At 36.3% G+C, this 20,851-nt stretch overlaps 1 protein-coding gene across 2 annotated transcripts in view; it reads left to right on the forward strand.

Annotated features, from left to right (window-relative positions):
* The window catches only part of LOC125773289 (uncharacterized), an 82,756-nt gene that overhangs the window by 53,132 nt on the left and 8,773 nt on the right, over positions 1-20,851 (forward strand). Inside the window, exon 1 of one of the 2 annotated variants that reach the window (XR_007420015.1) lies at positions 11,649-11,792. The gene's annotated coding sequence lies outside the window, so the exon portion shown is untranslated. Of the gene's footprint in view, positions 11,793-15,181; positions 15,573-20,851 lie in introns of those variants that run through there. The other variant, XR_007420014.1, reaches the window with a different exon arrangement.

A 20,851-nucleotide genomic window follows, 5' to 3' on the forward strand; every position in this document is an offset into this window, starting at 1 on the left:
CGTTTCAACCTATTTTTGCCCATATCTCAGTCATTTACCGACCGATTTTGGATTTTCTTTGTGATTTGGATAGATCTCGACAAATGCAAGCTAAAAGTCTTCCACGACCATGTGCTCCGATGTCGGGCAAAAAAGTTATTCGCGACCTAAGCTTTTTCTTTCACCTGCCATAACTCGGCCAATTTTCAACATTTTCTCGATCTTTCTTCAGAATTAGATGCGTCTCGTGACGCGCTACAAAAAGTTGTTCCACGACAATGCGCTCCGATGCCGGGCAAAAAAGTTATTCGCGGTACAAAGTTTGGTGCACCAAGTGTTGTTTTCCATACAAAATGTTCACATTTGCACCTATTCTTCGATGTAACTCGGTGAATTTTCAACATTTTTCCAAAATTTCTTCTGTTTTAGTTACATCTCGTGAAATTCTACCAAAAAGTATTCTACACCCATGTGCTCAGACGTAGGGCACAAAAGTTATTCGCGAAAAACCTCTATTTCAACCTATTTCAACCCCGTTCAACCCCGGTGCCACGTTTCAACCTATTTTTGCCCATATCTCAGTCATTTACCGACCGATGATGGATTTTCTTTGTGATTTGGATAGATCTCGACAAATGCAAGCTAAAAGTCTTCCACGACCATGTGCTCCGATGTCGGGCAAAAAAGTTATTCGCGACCTAAGCTTTTTCTTTTACCTGCCATAACTCGGCCAATTTTCAACATTTTCTCGATCTTTCTTCAGAATTAGATGCGTCTCGTGACGCGCTACAAAAAGTTATTCCACGACCATGCGCTCCAATGCCGGGCAAAAAAGTTATTCGCGGTACAAAGTTTGGTGCACCAACTGTTGTTTTCCATACAAAATGTTCACATTTGCACCTATTCTTCGATGTAACTCGGTGAATTTTCAACATTTTTCCAAAATTTCTTCTGTTTTAGTTACATCTCGTGAAATTCTACCAAAAAGTATTCTACACCCATGTGCTCAGACGTAGGGCACAAAAGTTATTCGCGAAAAACCTCTATTTCAACCTATTTCAACCCCGTTCAACCCCGGTGCCACGTTTCAACCTATTTTTGCCCATATCTCAGTCATTTACCGACCGATTTTGGATTTTCTTTGTGATTTGGATAGATCTCGACAAATGCAAGCTAAAAGTCTTCCACGACCATGTGCTCCGATGTCGGGCAAAAAAGTTATTCGCGACCTAAACTTTTTCTTTAACCTGCCATAACTCGGTCAATTTTCAACATTTTCTCGATCTTTCTTCAGAATTAGATGCGTCTCGTGACGCGCTACAAAAAGTTGTTCCACGACCATGCGCTCCGATGCCGGGCAAAAAAGTTATTCGCGGTACAAAGTTTGGTGCACCAACTGTTGTTTTCCATACAAAATGTTCACATTTGCACCTATTCTTCGATGTAACTCGGTGAATTTTCAACATTTTTCCAAAATTTCTTCTGTTTTAGTTACATCTCGTGAAATTCTACCAAAAAGTATTCTACACCCATGTGCTCAGACGTAGGGCACAAAAGTTATTCGCGAAAAACCTCTATTTCAACCTATTTCAACCCCGTTCAACCCCGGTGCCACGTTTCAACCTATTTTTGCCCATATCTCAGTCATTTACCGACCGATTTTGGATTTTCTTTGTGATTTGGATAGATCTCGACAAATGCAAGCTAAAAGTCTTCCACGACCATGTGCTCCGATGTCGGGCAAAAAAGTTATTCGCGACCTAAGCTTTTTCTTTCACCTGCCATAACTCGGCCAATTTTCAACATTTTCTCGATCTTTCTTCAGAATTAGATGCGTCTCGTGACGCGCTACAAAAAGTTGTTCCACGACAATGCGCTCCGATGCCGGGCAAAAAAGTTATTCGCGGTACAAAGTTTGGTGCACCAAGTGTTGTCTTCCATACAAAATGTTCAATGTACGGGTACCCGACTCTAGTAAAAAAGTGAAATTTTTTACTAGTTACCAACTTTTGCAAATTATCATCGGATATCACTTTTCATGGTCTATAGTAAGTTCTTATCACGTTTTAGTAGTTTTTGAAAAAAAATTTTTTTGAACTTTTCAAAATTTTGCAAAACCAAAACTTTTTAGGCGGTTTTTTGTATGGAGCGTTACTAGTCTCGGGGTCACTTTTTGACCAAAAAACCACTATATATCATTCGAAAGGTAATTTCAAGGGCTACAAAAAATTGTTCTACGGCACCCCCCTCCGACGTCTAGTATTCGAGTTATTGGCCAAAAACCATCACTTGAGCGATTTTTCGTTCAGGGTACCCGACTCTAGTAAAAAAGTGAAATTTTTCTCGATTGACCAAGTGTTGCAAATGATCATCGGATTTCACTTTTTATGGTCTATAGTGAGTTCTGATCACGATTTGGTACTTTTTGAAAAAAATTTTTTGACGCACTTTTCAAAATTTTGCAAAACCAAAACTTTTTAGGCGGTTTTGTGTATGGAGGGTTACTAGTCTCGGGGTCACTGTTTGACCAAAAAACCACTATATATCATTCGAAAGGTAATTTCAAGGGCTACAAAAAATTGTTCTACGGCACCCCCCTCCGACGTCTAGTATTCGAGTTATTGGCCAAAAACCGCAACTATAGCGGTTTTTCGTACAGGGTACCCGACTCTAGTAAAATGATGCGATTTTTACTAGTCTAGGAACTTTTTGGTCAAAAAATCAAGTATATGTCATTCGATAGATAATTTCAAGGGCTACCAAAAATTGTTCTACGGCACCCCCCTCCGACGCCTAGTATTCGAGTTATTAGCCAAAAACCGCAACTTAAGCGATTTTTCGTTCAGGGTACCCGACTCTAGTAAAAAAGTGAAATTTTTCTCGATTGACCAAGTGTTGCAAATGATCATCGGATTTCACTTTTTATGGTCTATAGTGAGTTCTGATCACGATTTGGTACTTTTTGAAAAAATTTTTTTGACGCACTTTTCAAAATTTTGCAAAACCAAAACTTTTTAGGCGGTTTTGTGTATGGAGGGTTACTAGTCTCGGGGTCACTTTTTGACCAAAAAACCACTATATATCATTCGAAAGGTAATTTCAAGGGCTACAAAAAATTGTTCTACGGCACCCCCCTCCGACGTCTAGTATTCGAGTTATTGGCCAAAAACCATCACTTGAGCGATTTTTCGTTCAGGGTACCCGACTCTAGTAAAAAAGTGAAATTTTTCTCGATTGACCAAGTGTTGCAAATGATCATCGGATTTCACTTTTTATGGTCTATAGTGAGTTCTGATCACGATTTGGTACTTTTTGAAAAAATTTTTTTGACGCACTTTTCAAAATTTTGCAAAACCAAAACTTTTTAGGCGGTTTTGTGTATGGAGGGTTACTAGTCTCGGGGTCACTGTTTGACCAAAAAACCACTATATATCATTCGAAAGGTAATTTCAAGGGCTACAAAAAATTGTTCTACGGCACCCCCCTCCGACGTCTAGTATTCGAGTTATTGAGGAAAAACAGTTTATAGTTAATTTTTCACTCGATTTTTCACCATGTATCGCACATTACTCCGGTTCTATACATTGGATCGTCTATCTTTAAGATTTTATGGGTAGTTCCAACTGTTTGCTACATTTCATCCGTACATCACAAAGCGATTCAATGTCTGTGCTAGAAGTTATTAGAGGGATAAAAAAAATTACCCTTGGCTTTGCCCCGTAAAATTTTACCCATTTTGCCACTTTGGATCCTTATAACTCGGTCAGTTTCCAATGGATCTTCAATTGTAGCACATATTTGGATAGATCTGGTCATTAGCTACCAAAAGTTATTCTACGCCGATGTGCTAAGTTGTCTGTGGAAAAAGTTATTCGAGGTACAAAGACTTAACATTTTCTCAACTTTTCCAAAAAATTCCTCATTTTGCCACTTTGGATCCTTATAACTCGGTCAGTTTCCAATGGATCTTCAATTGTAGCACATATTTGGATAGATCTGGTCATTAGCTACCAAAAGTTATTCTACGCCGATGTGCTAAGTTGTCTGTGGAAAAAGTTATTCGAGGTACAAAGACTTAACATTTTCTCAACTTTTCCAAAAAATTCCTCATTTTGCCACTTTGGATGCTTATAACTCGGTCAGTTTCCAATGGATCTTCAATTGTAGCACATATTTGGATAGATCTGGTCATTAGCTACCAAAAGTTATTCTACGCCGATGTGCTAAGTTGTCTGTGGAAAAAGTTATTCGAGGTACAAAGACTTAACATTTTCTCAACTTTTCCAAAAAATTCCTCATTTTGCCACTTTGGATGCTTATAACTCGGTCAGTTTCCAATGGATCTTCAATTGTAGCACATATTTGGATAGATCTGGTCATTAGCTACCAAAAGTTATTCTACGCCGATGTGCTAAGTTGTCTGTGGAAAAAGTTATTTGAGGTACAAAGACTTAACATTTTCTCAATTTTTCTAAAAAAATTCCTCATTTTGCCACTTTGGATGCTTATAACTCGGTCAGTTTCCAATGGATCTTCAATTGTAGCACATATTTGGATAGATCTGATCATTAGCTACCAAAAGTTATTCTACGCCGATGTGCTAAGTTGTCTGTGGAAAAAGTTATTCGAGGTACAAAGACTTAACGATTTTCTCAACTTTTCCAAAAAATTCCTCATTTTGCCACTTTGGATGCTTATAACTCGGTCAGTTTCCAATGGATCTTCAATTGTAGCACATATTTGGATAGATCTGGTCATTAGCTACCAAAAGTTATTCTACGCCGATGTGCTAAGTTGTCTGTGGAAAAAGTTATTCGAGGTACAAAGACTTAACATTTTCTCAACTTTTCCAAAAAATTCCTCATTTTGCCACTTTGGATGCTTATAACTCGGTCAGTTTCCAATGGATCTTCAATTGTAGCACATATTTGGATAGATCTGGTCATTAGCTACCAAAAGTTATTCTACGCCGATGTGCTAAGTTGTCTGTGGAAAAAGTTATTCGAGGTACAAAGACTTAACATTTTCTCAACTTTTCCAAAAAATTCCTCATTTTGCCACTTTGGATGCTTATAACTCGGTCAGTTTCCAATGGATCTTCAATTGTAGCACATATTTGGATAGATCTGGTCATTAGCTACTAAAAGTTATTCTACGCCGATGTGCTAAGTTGTCTGTGGAAAAAGTTATTTGAGGTACAAAGACTTAACATTTTCTCAATTTTTCCTAAAAAATTCCTCATTTTGCCACTTTGGATGCTTATAACTCGGTCAGTTTCCAATGGATCTTCAATTGTAGCACATATTTGGATAGATCTGGTCATTAGCTACCAAAAGTTATTCTACGCCGATGTGCTAAGTTGTCTGTGGAAAAAGTTATTCGAGGTACAAAGACTTAACATTTTCTCAATTTTTCCAAAAAAATTCCTCATTTTGCCACTTTGGATGCTTATAACTCGGTCAGTTTCCAATGGATCTTCAATTGTAGCACATATTTGGATAGATCTGGTCATTAGCTACCAAAAGTTATTCTACGCCGATGTGCTAAGTTGTCTGTGGAAAAAGTTATTTGAGGTACAAAGACTTAACATTTTCTCAATTTTTTAAAAAAATTCCTCATTTTGCCACTTTGGATGCTTATAACTCGGTCAGTTTCCAATGGATCTTCAATTGTAGCACATATTTGGATAGATCTGGTCATTAGCTACCAAAAGTTATTCTACGCCGATGTGCTAAGTTGTCTGTGGAAAAAGTTATTCGAGGTACAAAGACTTAACATTTTCTCAACTTTTCCAAAAAATTCCTCATTTTGCCACTTTGGATGCTTATAACTCGGTCAGTTTCCAATGGATCTTCAATTGTAGCACATATTTGGATAGATCTGGTCATTAGCTACCAAAAGTTATTCTACGCCGATGTGCTAAGTTGTCTGTGGAAAAAGTTATTCGAGGTACAAAGACTTAACATTTTCTCAACTTTTCCAAAAAAATTCCTCATTTTGCCACTTTGGATGCTTATAACTCGGTCAGTTTCCAATGGATCTTCAATTGTAACACAGATTTGGAAGGATCTGCTCATCAGCTACCAAAAGTTATTCTACGCCGATGTGCTAAGTTGTCTGTGGAAAAAGTTATTCGAGGTACAAAGACTTAACATTTTCTCAACTTTTCCAAAAAAATTCCTCATTTTGCCACTTTGGATGCTTATAACTCGGTCAGTTTCCAATGGATCTTCAATTGTAGCACATATTTGGATAGATCTGGTCATTAGCTACCAAAAGTTATTCTACGCCGATGTGCTAAGTTGTCTGTGGAAAAAGTTATTCGAGGTACAAAGACTTAACATTTTCTCAACTTTTCCAAAAAAAATTCCTCATTTTGCCACTTTGGATGCTTATAACTCGGTCAGTTTCCAATGGATCTTCAATTGTAGCACATATTTGGATAGATCTGGTCATTAGCTACCAAAAGTTATTCTACGCCGATGTGCTAAGTTGTCTGTGGAAAAAGTTATTCGAGGTACAAAGACTTAACATTTTCTCAACTTTTCCAAAAAAATTCTCATTTTGCCACTTTGGATGCTTATAACTCGGTCAGTTTCCAATGGATCTTCAATTGTAGCACATATTTGGAAAGATCTGCTCATCAGCTACCAAAAGTTATTCTACGCCGATGTGCTAAGTTGTCTGTGGAAAAAGTTATTCGAGGTACAAAGACTTAACATTTTCTCAACTTTTCCAAAAAAATTCCTCATTTTGCCACTTTGGATGCTTATAACTCGGTCAGTTTCCAATGGATCTTCAATTGTAACACAGATTTGGAAGGATCTGCTCATCAGCTACCAAAAGTTATTCTACGCCGATGTGCTAAGTTGTCTGTGGAAAAAGTTATTCGAGGTACAAAGACTTAACATTTTCTCAACTTTTCCAAAAAATTCCTCATTTTGCCACTTTGGATGCTTATAACTCGGTCAGTTTCCAATGGATCTTCAATTGTAGCACATATTTGGATAGATCTGGTCATTAGCTACCAAAAGTTATTCTACGCCGATGTGCTAAGTTGTCTGTGGAAAAAGTTATTCGAGGTACAAAGACTTAACATTTTCTCAACTTTTCCAAAAAAAATTCCTCATTTTGCCACTTTGGATGCTTATAACTCGGTCAGTTTCCAATGGATCTTCAATTGTAGCACATATTTGGATAGATCTGGTCATTAGCTACCAAAAGTTATTCTACGCCGATGTGCTAAGTTGTCTGTGGAAAAAGTTATTCGAGGTACAAAGACTTAACATTTTCTCAACTTTTCCAAAAAAAATCCTCATTTTGCCACTTTGGATGCTTATAACTCGGTCAGTTTCCAATGGATCTTCAATTGTAGCACATATTTGGAAAGATCTGCTCATCAGCTACCAAAAGTTATTCTACGCCGATGTGCTAAGTTGTCTGTGGAAAAAGTTATTCGAGGTACAAAGACTTAACATTTTCTCAACTTTTCCAAAAAAATTCCTCATTTTGCCACTTTGGATGCTTATAACTCGGTCAGTTTCCAATGGATCTTCAATTGTAGCACATATTTGGATAGATCTGGTCATTAGCTACCAAAAGTTATTCTACGCCGATGTGCTAAGTTGTCTGTGGAAAAAGTTATTCGAGGTACAAAGGCTTAACATTTTCTCAACTTTTCCAAAAAAATTCCTCATTTTGCCACTTTGGATGCTTATAACTCGGTCAGTTTCCAATGGATCTTCAATTGTAGCACATATTTGGATAGATCTGGTCATTAGCTACCAAAAGTTATTCTACGCCGATGTGCTAAGTTGTCTGTGGAAAAAGTTATTCGAGGTACAAAGACTTAACATTTTCTCAACTTTTCCAAAAAAATTCCTCATTTTGCCACTTTGGATGCTTATAACTCGGTCAGTTTCCAATGGATCTTCAATTGTAGCACATATTTGGATAGATCTGGTCATTAGCTACCAAAAGTTATTCTACGCCGATGTGCTAAGTTGTCTGTGGAAAAAGTTATTCGAGGTACAAAGACTTAACATTTTCTCAACTTTTCCAAAAAAAAATCCTCATTTTGCCACTTTGAATGCTTATAACTCGGTCAGTTTCCAATGGATCTTCAATTGTAACACATATTTGGATAGATCTGGTCATTAGCTACCAAAAGTTATTCTACGCCGATGTGCTAAGTTGTCTGTGGAAAAAGTTATTCGAGGTACAAAGACTTAACATTTTCTCAACTTTTCCAAAAAAATTCCTTATTTTGCCACTTTGGATGCTTATAACTCGGTCAGTTTCCAATGGATCTTCCATTGTAACACAGATTTGGAAAGATCTGCTCATCAGCTACCAAAAGTTATTCTACGCCGATGTGCTAAGTTGTCTGTGGAAAAAGTTATTCGAGGTACAAAGACTTAACATTTTCTCAACTTTTCCAAAAAAATTCCTTATTTTGCCACTTTGGATGCTTATAACTCGGTCAGTTTCCAATGGATCTTCAATTGTAACACATATTTGGATAGATCTGGTCATTAGCTACCAAAAGTTATTCTACGCCGATGTGCTAAGTTGTCTGTGGAAAAAGTTATTCGAGGTACAAAGACTTAACATTTTCTCAACCTTTCCAAAAAAAAATCCTCATTTTGCCACTTTGGATGCTTATAACTCGGTCAGTTTCCAATGGATCTTCAATTGTAACACATATTTAGATAGATCTGGTCATTAGCTACCAAAAGTTATTCTACGCCGATGTGCTAAGTTGTCTGTGGAAAAAGTTATTCGAGGTACAAAGACTTAACATTTTCTCAACCTTTCCAAAAAAATTCCTTATTTTGCCACTTTGGATGCTTATAACTCGGTCAGTTTCCAATGGATCTTCAATTGTAACACATATTTGGATAGATCTGGTCATTAGCTACCAAAAGTTATTCTACGCCGATGTGCTAAGTTGTCTGTGGAAAAAGTTATTCGAGGTACAAAGACTTAACATTTTCTCAACCTTTCCAAAAAAAAAATCCTCATTTTGCCACTTTGGATGCTTATAACTCGGTCAGTTTCCAATGGATCTTCAATTGTAACACATATTTAGATAGATCTGGTCATTAGCTACCAAAAGTTATTCTACGCCGATGTGCTAAGTTGTCTGTGGAAAAAGTTATTCGAGGTACAAAGACTTAAAATTTTCTCAACTTTTCCAAAAAAATTCCTCATTTTGCCACTTTGGATGCTTATAACTCAGTCAGTTTCCAATGGATCTTCAATTGTAACACATATTTGGATAGATCTGGTCATTAGCTACCAAAAGTTATTCTACGCTGATGTGCTAAGTTGTCTGTGGAAAAAGTTATTCGAGGTACAAAGACTTAACATTTTCTCAATTTTTCTAAAAAAATTCCTCATTTTGCCACTTTGGATCCTTATAACTCGGTCAGTTTCCAATGGATCTTCAATTGTAGCACATATTTGGATAGATCTGGTCATTAGCTACCAAAAGTTATTCTACGCCGATGTGCTAAGTTGTCTGTGGAAAAAGTTATTCGAGGTACAAAGACTTAACATTTTCTCAATTTTTCTAAAAAAATTCCTCATTTTGACACTTTGGATGCTTATAACTCGGTCAGTTTCCAATGGATCTTCAATTGTAGCACATATTTGGATAGATCTGGTCATTAGCTACCAAAAGTTATTCTACGCCGATGTGCTAAGTTGTCTGTGGAAAAAGTTATTCGAGGTACAAAGACTTAACATTTTCTCAACTTTTCCAAAAAAATTCCTCATTTTGCCACTTTGGATGCTTATAACTCGGTCAGTTTCCAATGGATCTTCAATTGTAGCACATATTTGGATAGATCTGGTCATTAGCTACCAAAAGTTATTCTACGCCGATGTGCTAAGTTGTCTGTGGAAAAAGTTATTCGAGGTACAAAGACTTAACATTTTCTCAACTTTTTCAAAAAAAATCCTCATTTTGCCACTTTGGATGCTTATAACTCGGTCAGTTTCCAATGGATCTTCAATTGTAACACAGATTTGGATAGATCTGGTCATTAGCTACCAAAAGTTATTCTACGGCGATGTGCTAAGTTGTCTGTGGAAAAAGTTATTCGAGGTACAAAGACTTAACATTTTCTCAACTTTTCCAAAAAAATTCCTCATTTTGCCACTTTGGATGCTTATAACTCGGTCAGTTTCCAATGGATCTTCAATTGTAGCACATATTTGGATAGATCTGGTCATTAGCTACCAAAAGTTATTCTACGCCGATGTGCTAAGTTGTCTGTGGAAAAAGTTATTCGAGGTACAAAGACTTAACATTTTCTCAACTTTTTCAAAAAAAATCCTCATTTTGCCACTTTGGATGCTTATAACTCGGTCAGTTTCCAATGGATCTTCAATTGTAACACAGATTTGGATAGATCTGGTCATTAGCTACCAAAAGTTATTCTACGGCGATGTGCTAAGTTGTCTGTGGAAAAAGTTATTCGAGGTACAAAGACTTAACATTTTCTCAACTTTTCCAAAAAAAATTCCTCATTTTGCCACTTTGGATGCTTATAACTCGGTCAGTTTCCAATGGATCTTCAATTGTAGCACATATTTGGATAGATCTGATCATTAGCTACCAAAAGTTATTCTACGCCGATGTGCTAAGTTGTCTGTGGAAAAAGTTATTCGAGGTACAAAGACTTAACATTTTCTCAACTTTTCCAAAAAAATTCCTCATTTTGCCACTTTGGATGCTTATAACTCGGTCAGTTTCCAATGGATCTTCAATTGTAGCACATATTTGGATAGATCTGGTCATTAGCTACCTAAAAGTTATTCTACGCCGATGTGCTAAGTTGTATGTGGAAAAAGTTATTCGAGGTACAAAGACTTAACATTTTCTCAACTTTTCCAAAAAAAATTCCTCATTTTGCCACTTTGGATGCTTATAACTCGGTCAGTTTCCAATGGATCTTCAATTGTAGCACATATTTGGATAGATCTGGTCATTAGCTACCAAAAGTTATTCTACGCCGATGTGCTAAGTTGTCTGTGGAAAAAGTTATTCGAGGTACAAAGACTTAACATTTTCTCAACTTTTCCAAAAAATTCCTCATTTTGCCACTTTGGATGCTTATAACTCGGTCAGTTTCCAATGGATCTTCAATTGTAGCACATATTTGGATAGATCTGGTCATTAGCTACCAAAAGTTATTCTACGCCGATGTGCTAAGTTGTCTGTGGAAAAAGTTATTTGAGGTACAAAGACTTAACATTTTCTCAACTTTTCCAAAAAAATTCCTCATTTTGCCACTTTGGATGCTTATAACTCGGTCAGTTTCCAATGGATCTTCAATTGTAGCACATATTTGGATAGATCTGGTCATTAGCTACCAAAAGTTATTCTACGCCGATGTGCTAAGTTGTCTGTGGAAAAAGTTATTCGAGGTACAAAGACTTAACATTTTCTCAACTTTTCCAAAAAATTCCTCATTTTGCCACTTTGGATGCTTATAACTCGGTCAGTTTCCAATGGATCTTCAATTGTAGCACATATTTGGATAGATCTGATCATTAGCTACCAAAAGTTATTCTACGCCGATGTGCTAAGTTGTCTGTGGAAAAAGTTATTCGAGGTACAAAGACTTAACATTTTCTCAACTTTTCCAAAAAAATTCCTCATTTTGCCACTTTGGATGCTTATAACTCGGTCAGTTTCCAATGGATCTTCAATTGTAGCACATATTTGGATAGATCTGGTCATTAGCTACCAAAAGTTATTCTACGCTGATGTGCTAAGTTGTCTGTGGAAAAAGTTATTCGAGGTACAAAGACTTAACATTTTCTCAACTTTTCCAAAAAAATTCCTCATTTTGCCACTTTGGATGCTTATAACTCGGTCAGTTTCCAATGGATCTTCAATTGTAGCACATATTTGGATAGATCTGGTCATTAGCTACCAAAAGTTATTCTACGCCGATGTGCTAAGTTGTCTCTGGAAAAAGTTATTTGAGGTACAAAGACTTAACATTTTCTCAATTTTTCTAAAAAAATTCCTCATTTTGCCACTTTGGATGCTTATAACTCGGTCAGTTTCCAATGGATCTTCAATTGTAGCACATATTTGGATAGATCTGGTCATTAGCTACCAAAAGTTATTCTACGCCGATGTGCTAAGTTGTCTGTGGAAAAAGTTATTCGAGGTACAAAGACTTAACATTTTCTCAACTTTTCCAAAAAATTCCTCATTTTGCCACTTTGGATGCTTATAACTCGGTCAGTTTCCAATGGATCTTCAATTGTAGCACATATTTGGATAGATCTGGTCATTAGCTACTAAAAGTTATTCTACGCCGATGTGCTAAGTTGTCTGTGGAAAAAGTTATTTGAGGTACAAAGACTTAACATTTTCTCAATTTTTCCTAAAAAATTCCTCATTTTGCCACTTTGGATGCTTATAACTCGGTCAGTTTCCAATGGATCTTCAATTGTAGCACATATTTGGATAGATCTGGTCATTAGCTACCAAAAGTTATTCTACGCCGATGTGCTAAGTTGTCTGTGGAAAAAGTTATTCGAGGTACAAAGACTTAACATTTTCTCAATTTTTCCAAAAAAATTCCTCATTTTGCCACTTTGGATGCTTATAACTCGGTCAGTTTCCAATGGATCTTCAATTGTAGCACATATTTGGATAGATCTGGTCATTAGCTACCAAAAGTTATTCTACGCCGATGTGCTAAGTTGTCTGTGGAAAAAGTTATTTGAGGTACAAAGACTTAACATTTTCTCAATTTTTTAAAAAAATTCCTCATTTTGCCACTTTGGATGCTTATAACTCGGTCAGTTTCCAATGGATCTTCAATTGTAGCACATATTTGGATAGATCTGGTCATTAGCTACCAAAAGTTATTCTACGCCGATGTGCTAAGTTGTCTGTGGAAAAAGTTATTCGAGGTACAAAGACTTAACATTTTCTCAACTTTTCCAAAAAAATTCCTCATTTTGCCACTTTGGATGCTTATAACTCGGTCAGTTTCCAATGGATCTTCAATTGTAGCACATATTTGGATAGATCTGGTCATTAGCTACCAAAAGTTATTCTACGCCGATGTGCTAAGTTGTCTGTGGAAAAAGTTATTCGAGGTACAAAGACTTAACATTTTCTCAACTTTTCCAAAAAAAATTCCTCATTTTGCCACTTTGGATGCTTATAACTCGGTCAGTTTCCAATGGATCTTCAATTGTAGCACATATTTGGATAGATCTGATCATTAGCTACCAAAAGTTATTCTACGCCGATGTGCTAAGTTGTCTGTGGAAAAAGTTATTCGAGGTACAAAGACTTAACATTTTCTCAACTTTTCCAAAAAAATTCCTCATTTTGCCACTTTGGATGCTTATAACTCGGTCAGTTTCCAATGGATCTTCAATTGTAGCACATATTTGGATAGATCTGGTCATTAGCTACCTAAAAGTTATTCTACGCCGATGTGCTAAGTTGTCTGTGGAAAAAGTTATTCGAGGTACAAAGACTTAACATTTTCTCAACTTTTCCAAAAAAAATTCCTCATTTTGCCACTTTGGATGCTTATAACTCGGTCAGTTTCCAATGGATCTTCAATTGTAGCACATATTTGGATAGATCTGGTCATTAGCTACCAAAAGTTATTCTACGCCGATGTGCTAAGTTGTCTGTGGAAAAAGTTATTCGAGGTACAAAGACTTAACATTTTCTCAACTTTTCCAAAAAATTCCTCATTTTGCCACTTTGGATGCTTATAACTCGGTCAGTTTCCAATGGATCTTCAATTGTAGCACATATTTGGATAGATCTGGTCATTAGCTACCAAAAGTTATTCTACGCCGATGTGCTAAGTTGTCTGTGGAAAAAGTTATTTGAGGTACAAAGACTTAACATTTTCTCAACTTTTCCAAAAAAATTCCTCATTTTGCCACTTTGGATGCTTATAACTCGGTCAGTTTCCAATGGATCTTCAATTGTAGCACATATTTGGATAGATCTGGTCATTAGCTACCAAAAGTTATTCTACGCCGATGTGCTAAGTTGTCTGTGGAAAAAGTTATTCGAGGTACAAAGACTTAACATTTTCTCAACTTTTCCAAAAAAATTCCTCATTTTGCCACTTTGGATGCTTATAACTCGGTCAGTTTCCAATGGATCTTCAATTGTAGCACATATTTGGATAGATCTGGTCATTAGCTACCTAAAAGTTATTCTACGCCGATGTGCTAAGTTGTCTGTGGAAAAAGTTATTCGAGGTACAAAGACTTAACATTTTCTCAACTTTTCCAAAAAAATTCCTCATTTTGCCACTTTGGATGCTTATAACTCGGTCAGTTTCCAATGGATCTTCAATTGTAGCACATATTTGGATAGATCTGGTCATTAGCTACCTAAAAGTTATTCTACGCCGATGTGCTAAGTTGTATGTGGAAAAAGTTATTCGAGGTACAAAGACTTAACATTTTCTCAACTTTTCCAAAAAAAATTCCTCATTTTGCCACTTTGGATGCTTATAACTCGGTCAGTTTCCAATGGATCTTCAATTGTAGCACATATTTGGATAGATCTGGTCATTAGCTACCAAAAGTTATTCTACGCCGATGTGCTAAGTTGTCTGTGGAAAAAGTTATTCGAGGTACAAAGACTTAACATTTTCTCAACTTTTCCAAAAAATTCCTCATTTTGCCACTTTGGATCCTTATAACTCGGTCAGTTTCCAATGGATCTTCAATTGTAGCACATATTTGGATAGATCTGGTCATTAGCTACCAAAAGTTATTCTACGCCGATGTGCTAAGTTGTCTGTGGAAAAAGTTATTCGAGGTACAAAGACTTAACATTTTCTCAACTTTTCCAAAAAATTCCTCATTTTGCCACTTTGGATGCTTATAACTCGGTCAGTTTCCAATGGATCTTCAATTGTAGCACATATTTGGATAGATCTGGTCATTAGCTACCAAAAGTTATTCTACGCCGATGTGCTAAGTTGTCTGTGGAAAAAGTTATTTGAGGTACAAAGACTTAACATTTTCTCAACTTTTCCAAAAAAATTCCTCATTTTGCCACTTTGGATGCTTATAACTCGGACAGTTTCCAATGGATCTTCAATTGTAGCACATATTTGGATAGATCTGGTCATTAGCTACCAAAAGTTATTCTACGCCGATGTGCTAAGTTGTCTGTGGAAAAAGTTATTCGAGGTACAAAGACTTAACATTTTCTCAACTTTTCCAAAAAATTCCTCATTTTGCCACTTTGGATGCTTATAACTCGGTCAGTTTCCAATGGATCTTCAATTGTAGCACATATTTGGATAGATCTGGTCATTAGCTACCAAAAGTTATTCTACGCCGATGTGCTAAGTTGTCTGTGGAAAAAGTTATTCGAGGTACAAAGACTTAACATTTTCTCAACTTTTCCAAAAAAATTCCTCATTTTGCCACTTTGGATGCTTATAACTCGGTCAGTTTCCAATGGATCTTCAATTGTAGCACATATTTGGATAGATCTGGTCATTAGCTACCAAAAGTTATTCTACGCTGATGTGCTAAGTTGTCTGTGGAAAAAGTTATTCGAGGTACAAAGACTTAACATTTTCTCAACTTTTCCAAAAAAATTCCTCATTTTGCCACTTTGGATGCTTATAACTCGGTCAGTTTCCAATGGATCTTCAATTGTAGCACATATTTGGATAGATCTGGTCATTAGCTACCAAAAGTTATTCTACGCCGATGTGCTAAGTTGTCTGTGGAAAAAGTTATTTGAGGTACAAAGACTTAACATTTTCTCAATTTTTCTAAAAAAATTCCTCATTTTGCCACTTTGGATGCTTATAACTCGGTCAGTTTCCAATGGATCTTCAATTGTAGCACATATTTGGATAGATCTGGTCATTAGCTACCAAAAGTTATTCTACGCCGATGTGCTAAGTTGTCTGTGGAAAAAGTTATTCGAGGTACAAAGACTTAACATTTTCTCAACTTTTCCAAAAAAATTCCTCATTTTGCCACTTTGGATGCTTATAACTCGGTCAGTTTCCAATGGATCTTCAATTGTAGCACATATTTGGATAGATCTGGTCATTAGCTACCAAAAGTTATTCTACGCCGATGTGCTAAGTTGTCTGTGGAAAAAGTTATTCGAGGTACAAAGACTTAACATTTTCTCAACTTTTCCAAAAAATTCCTCATTTTGCCACTTTGGATGCTTATAACTCGGTCAGTTTCCAATGGATCTTCAATTGTAGCACATATTTGGATAGATCTGGTCATTAGCTACTAAAAGTTATTCTACGCCGATGTGCTAAATTGTCTGTGGAAAAAGTTATTTGAGGTACAAAGACTTAACATTTTCTCAATTTTTCCTAAAAAATTCCTCATTTTGCCACTTTGGATGCTTATAACTCGGTCAGTTTCCAATGGATCTTCAATTGTAGCACATATTTGGATAGATCTGGTCATTAGCTACTAAAAGTTATTCTACGCCGATGTGCTAAGTTGTCTGTGGAAAAAGTTATTTGAGGTACAAAGACTTAACATTTTCTCAATTTTTCCTAAAAAATTCCTCATTTTGCCACTTTGGATGCTTATAACTCGGTCAGTTTCCAATGGATCTTCAATTGTAGCACATATTTGGATAGATCTGGTCATTAGCTACCAAAAGTTATTCTACGCCGATGTGCTAAGTTGTCTGTGGAAAAAGTTATTCGAGGTACAAAGACTTAACATTTTCTCAATTTTTCCTAAAAAATTCCTCTTTTTGCCACTTTGGATGCTTATAACTCGGTCAGTTTCCAATGGATCTTCAATTGTAACACAGATTTGGAAAGATCTGCTCATCAGCTACCAAAAGTTATTCTACGCCGATGTGCTAAGTTGTCTGTGGAAAAAGTTATTCGAGGTACAAAGACTTAACATTTTCTCAACTTTTCCAAAAAATTCCTCATTTTGCCACTTTGGATGCTTATAACTCAGTCAGTTTCCAATGGATCTTCAATTGTAGCACATATTTGAATAGATCTGGTCATTAGCTACCAAAAGTTATTCTACGCCGATGTGCTTAGTTGTCTGTGGAAAAAGTTATTCGAGGTACAAAGACTTAACATTTTCTCAACTTTTCCAAAAAATTCCTCATTTTGCCACTTTGGATGCTTATAACTCGGTCAGTTTCCAATGGATCTTCAATTGTAACACAGATTTGGAAAGATCTGCTCATCAGCTACCAAAAGTTATTCTACGCCGATGTGCTAAGTTGTCTGTGGAAAAAGTTATTCGAGGTACAAAGACTTAAAATTTTCTCAATTTTTCCTAAAAAATTCCTCTTTTTGCCACTTTGGATGCTTATAACTCGGTCAGTTTCCAATGGATCTTCAATTGTAACACAGATTTGGAAAGATCTGCTCATCAGCTACCAAAAGTTATTCTACGCCGATGTGCTAAGTTGTCTGTGGAAAAAGTTATTCGAGGTACAAAGACTTAAAATTTTCTCAATTTTTCCTAAAAAATTCCTCATTTTGCCACTTTGGATGCTTATAACTCGGTCAGTTTCCTATGGATCTTCAATTGTAGCACATATTTGGATAGATCTGGTCATTAGCTACCAAAAGTTATTCTACGCCGATGTGCTAAGTTGTCTGTGGAAAAAGTTATTCGAGGTACAAAGACTTAACATTTTCTCAACTTTTCCAAAAAAATTCCTCATTTTGCCACTTTGGATGCTTATAACTCGGTCAGTTTCCAATGGATCTTCAATTGTAGCACATATTTGGATAGATCTGGTCATTAGCTACCAAAAGTTATTCTACGCCGATGTGCTAAGTTGTCTGTGGAAAAAGTTATTCGAGGTACAAAGACTTAACATTTTCTCAACTTTTCCAAAAAAATTCCTCATTTTGCCACTTGGGATGCTTATAACTCGGTCAGTTTCCAATGGATCTTCAATTGTAGCACATATTTGGATAGATCTGGTCATAAGCTACCAAAAGTTATTCTACGCCGATGTGCTAAGTTGTCTGTGGAAAAAGTTATTCGAGGTACAAAGACCTAAAATTTTCTCAATTTTTCCTAAAAAATTCCTCATTTTGCCACTTTGGATGCTTATAACTCGGTCAGTTTCCAATGGATCTTCAATTGTAGCACATATTTGGATAGATCTGGTCATTAGCTACCAAAAGTTATTCTACGCCGATGTGCTAAGTTGTCTGTGGAAAAAGTTATTCGAGGTACAAAGACTTAACATTTTCTCAATTTTTCCTAAAAAATTCCTCTTTTTGCCACTTTGGATGCTTATAACTCGGTCAGTTTCCAATGGATCTTCAATTGTAACACAGATTTGGAAAGATCTGCTCATCAGCTACCAAAAGTTATTCTACGCCGATGTGCTAAGTTGTCTGTGGAAAAAGTTATTCGAGGTACAAAGACTTAACATTTTCTCAACTTTTCCAAAAAATTCCTCATTTTGCCACTTTGGATGCTTATAACTCGGTCAGTTTCCAATGGATCTTCAATTGTAGCACATATTTGGATAGATCTGGTCATTAGCTACCAAAAGTTATTCTACGCCGATGTGCTAAGTTGTCTGTGGAAAAAGTTATTCGAGGTACAAAGACTTAACATTTTCTCAATTTTTCCTAAAAATTCCTCTTTTTGCCACTTTGGATGCTTATAACTCGGTCAGTTTCCAATGGATCTTCAATTGTAACACAGATTTGGAAAGATCTGCTCATCAGCTACCAAAAGTTATTCTACGCCGATGTGCTAAGTTGTCTGTGGAAAAAGTTATTCGAGGTACAAAGACTTAACATTTTCTCAACTTTTCCAAAAAATTCCTCATTTTGCCACTTTGGATGCTTATAACTCAGTCAGTTTCCAATGGATCTTCAATTGTAGCACATATTTGAATAGATCTGGTCATTAGCTACCAAAAGTTATTCTACGCCGATGTGCTAAGTTGTCTGTGGAAAAAGTTATTCGAGGTACAAAGACTTAACATTTTCTCAACTTTTCCAAAAAATTCCTCATTTTGCCACTTTGGATGCTTATAACTCGGTCAGTTTCCAATGGATCTTCAATTGTAACACAGATTTGGAAAGATCTGCTCATCAGCTACCAAAAGTTATTCTACGCCGATGTGCTAAGTTGTCTGTGGAAAAAGTTATTCGAGGTACAAAGACTTAAAATTTCCTCAATTTTTCCTAAAAAATTCCTCATTTTGCCACTTTGGATGCTTATAACTCGGTCAGTTTCCAATGGATCTTCAATTGTAACACAGATTTGGAAAGATCTGCTCATCAGCTACCAAAAGTTATTCTACGCCGATGTGCTAAGTTGTCTGTGGAAAAAGTTATTCGAGGTACAAAGACTTAACATTTTCTCAATTTTTCCTAAAAAAATTCCTCATTTTGCCACTTTGGATGCTTATAACTCGGTCAGTTTCCTATGGATCTTCAATTGTAGCACATATTTGGATAGATCTGGTCATTAGCTACCAAAAGTTATTCTACGCCGATGTGCTAAGTTGTCTGTGGAAAAAGTTATTCGAGGTACAAAGACTTAACATTTCTCAACTTTTCCAAAAAATTCCTCATTTTGCCACTTTGGATGCTTATAACTCAGTCAGTTTCCAATGGATCTTCAATTGTAGCACATATTTGAATAGATCTGGTCATTAGCTACCAAAAGTTATTCTACGCCGATGTGCTAAGTTGTCTGTGGAAAAAGTTATTCGAGGTACAAAGACTTAACATTTTCTCAACTTTTCCAAAAAATTCCTCATTTTGCCACTTTGGATGCTTATAACTCGGTCAGTTTCCAATGGATCTTCAATTGTAACACAGATTTGGAAAGATCTGCTCATCAGCTACCAAAAGTTATTCTACGCCGATGTGCTAAGTTGTCTGTGGAAAAAGTTATTCGAGGTACAAAGACTTAAAATTTCCTCAATTTTTCCTAAAAAATTCCTCATTTTGCCACTTTGGATGCTTATAACTCGGTCAGTTTCCAATGGATCTTCAATTGTAACACAGATTTGGAAAGATCTGCTCATCAGCTACCAAAAGTTATTCTACGCCGATGTGCTAAGTTGTCTGTGGAAAAAGTTATTCGAGGTACAAAGACTTAACATTTTCTCAACTTTTCCAAAAAAATTCCTCATTTTGCCACTTTGGATGCTTATAACTCGGTCAGTTTCCAATGGATCTTCAATTGTAGCACATATTTGGATAGATCTGGTCATTAGCTACCAAAAGTTATTCTACGCCGATGTGCTAAGTTGTCTGTGGAAAAAGTTATTCGAGGTACAAAGACTTAACATTTTCTCAACTTTTCCAAAAAAATTCCTCATTTTGCCACTTGGGATGCTTATAACTCGGTCAGTTTCCAATGGATCTTCAATTGTAGCACATATTTGGATAGATCTGGTCATTAGCTACCAAAAGTTATTCTACGCCGATGTGCTAAGTTGTCTGTGGAAAAAGTTATTCGAGGTACAAAGACCTAAAATTTTCTCAATTTTTCCTAAAAAATTCCTCATTTTGCCACTTTGGATGCTTATAACTCGGTCAGTTTCCAATGGATCTTCAATTGTAGCACATATTTGGATAGATCTGGTCATTAGCTACCAAAAGTTATTCTACGCCGATGTGCTAAGTTGTCTGTGGAAAAAGTTATTCGAGGTACAAAGACTTAACATTTTCTCAATTTTTCCTAAAAAATTCCTCTTTTTGCCACTTTGGATGCTTATAACTCGGTCAGTTTCCAATGGATCTTCAATTGTAACACAGATTTGGAAAGATCTGCTCATCAGCTACCAAAAGTTATTCTACGCCGATGTGCTAAGTTGTCTGTGGAAAAAGTTATT

Source organism: Anopheles funestus, assembly GCF_943734845.2.
Source record: "Anopheles funestus chromosome X unlocalized genomic scaffold, idAnoFuneDA-416_04 X_unloc_27, whole genome shotgun sequence".
NCBI lineage: Eukaryota > Metazoa > Arthropoda > Insecta > Diptera > Culicidae > Anopheles > Anopheles funestus.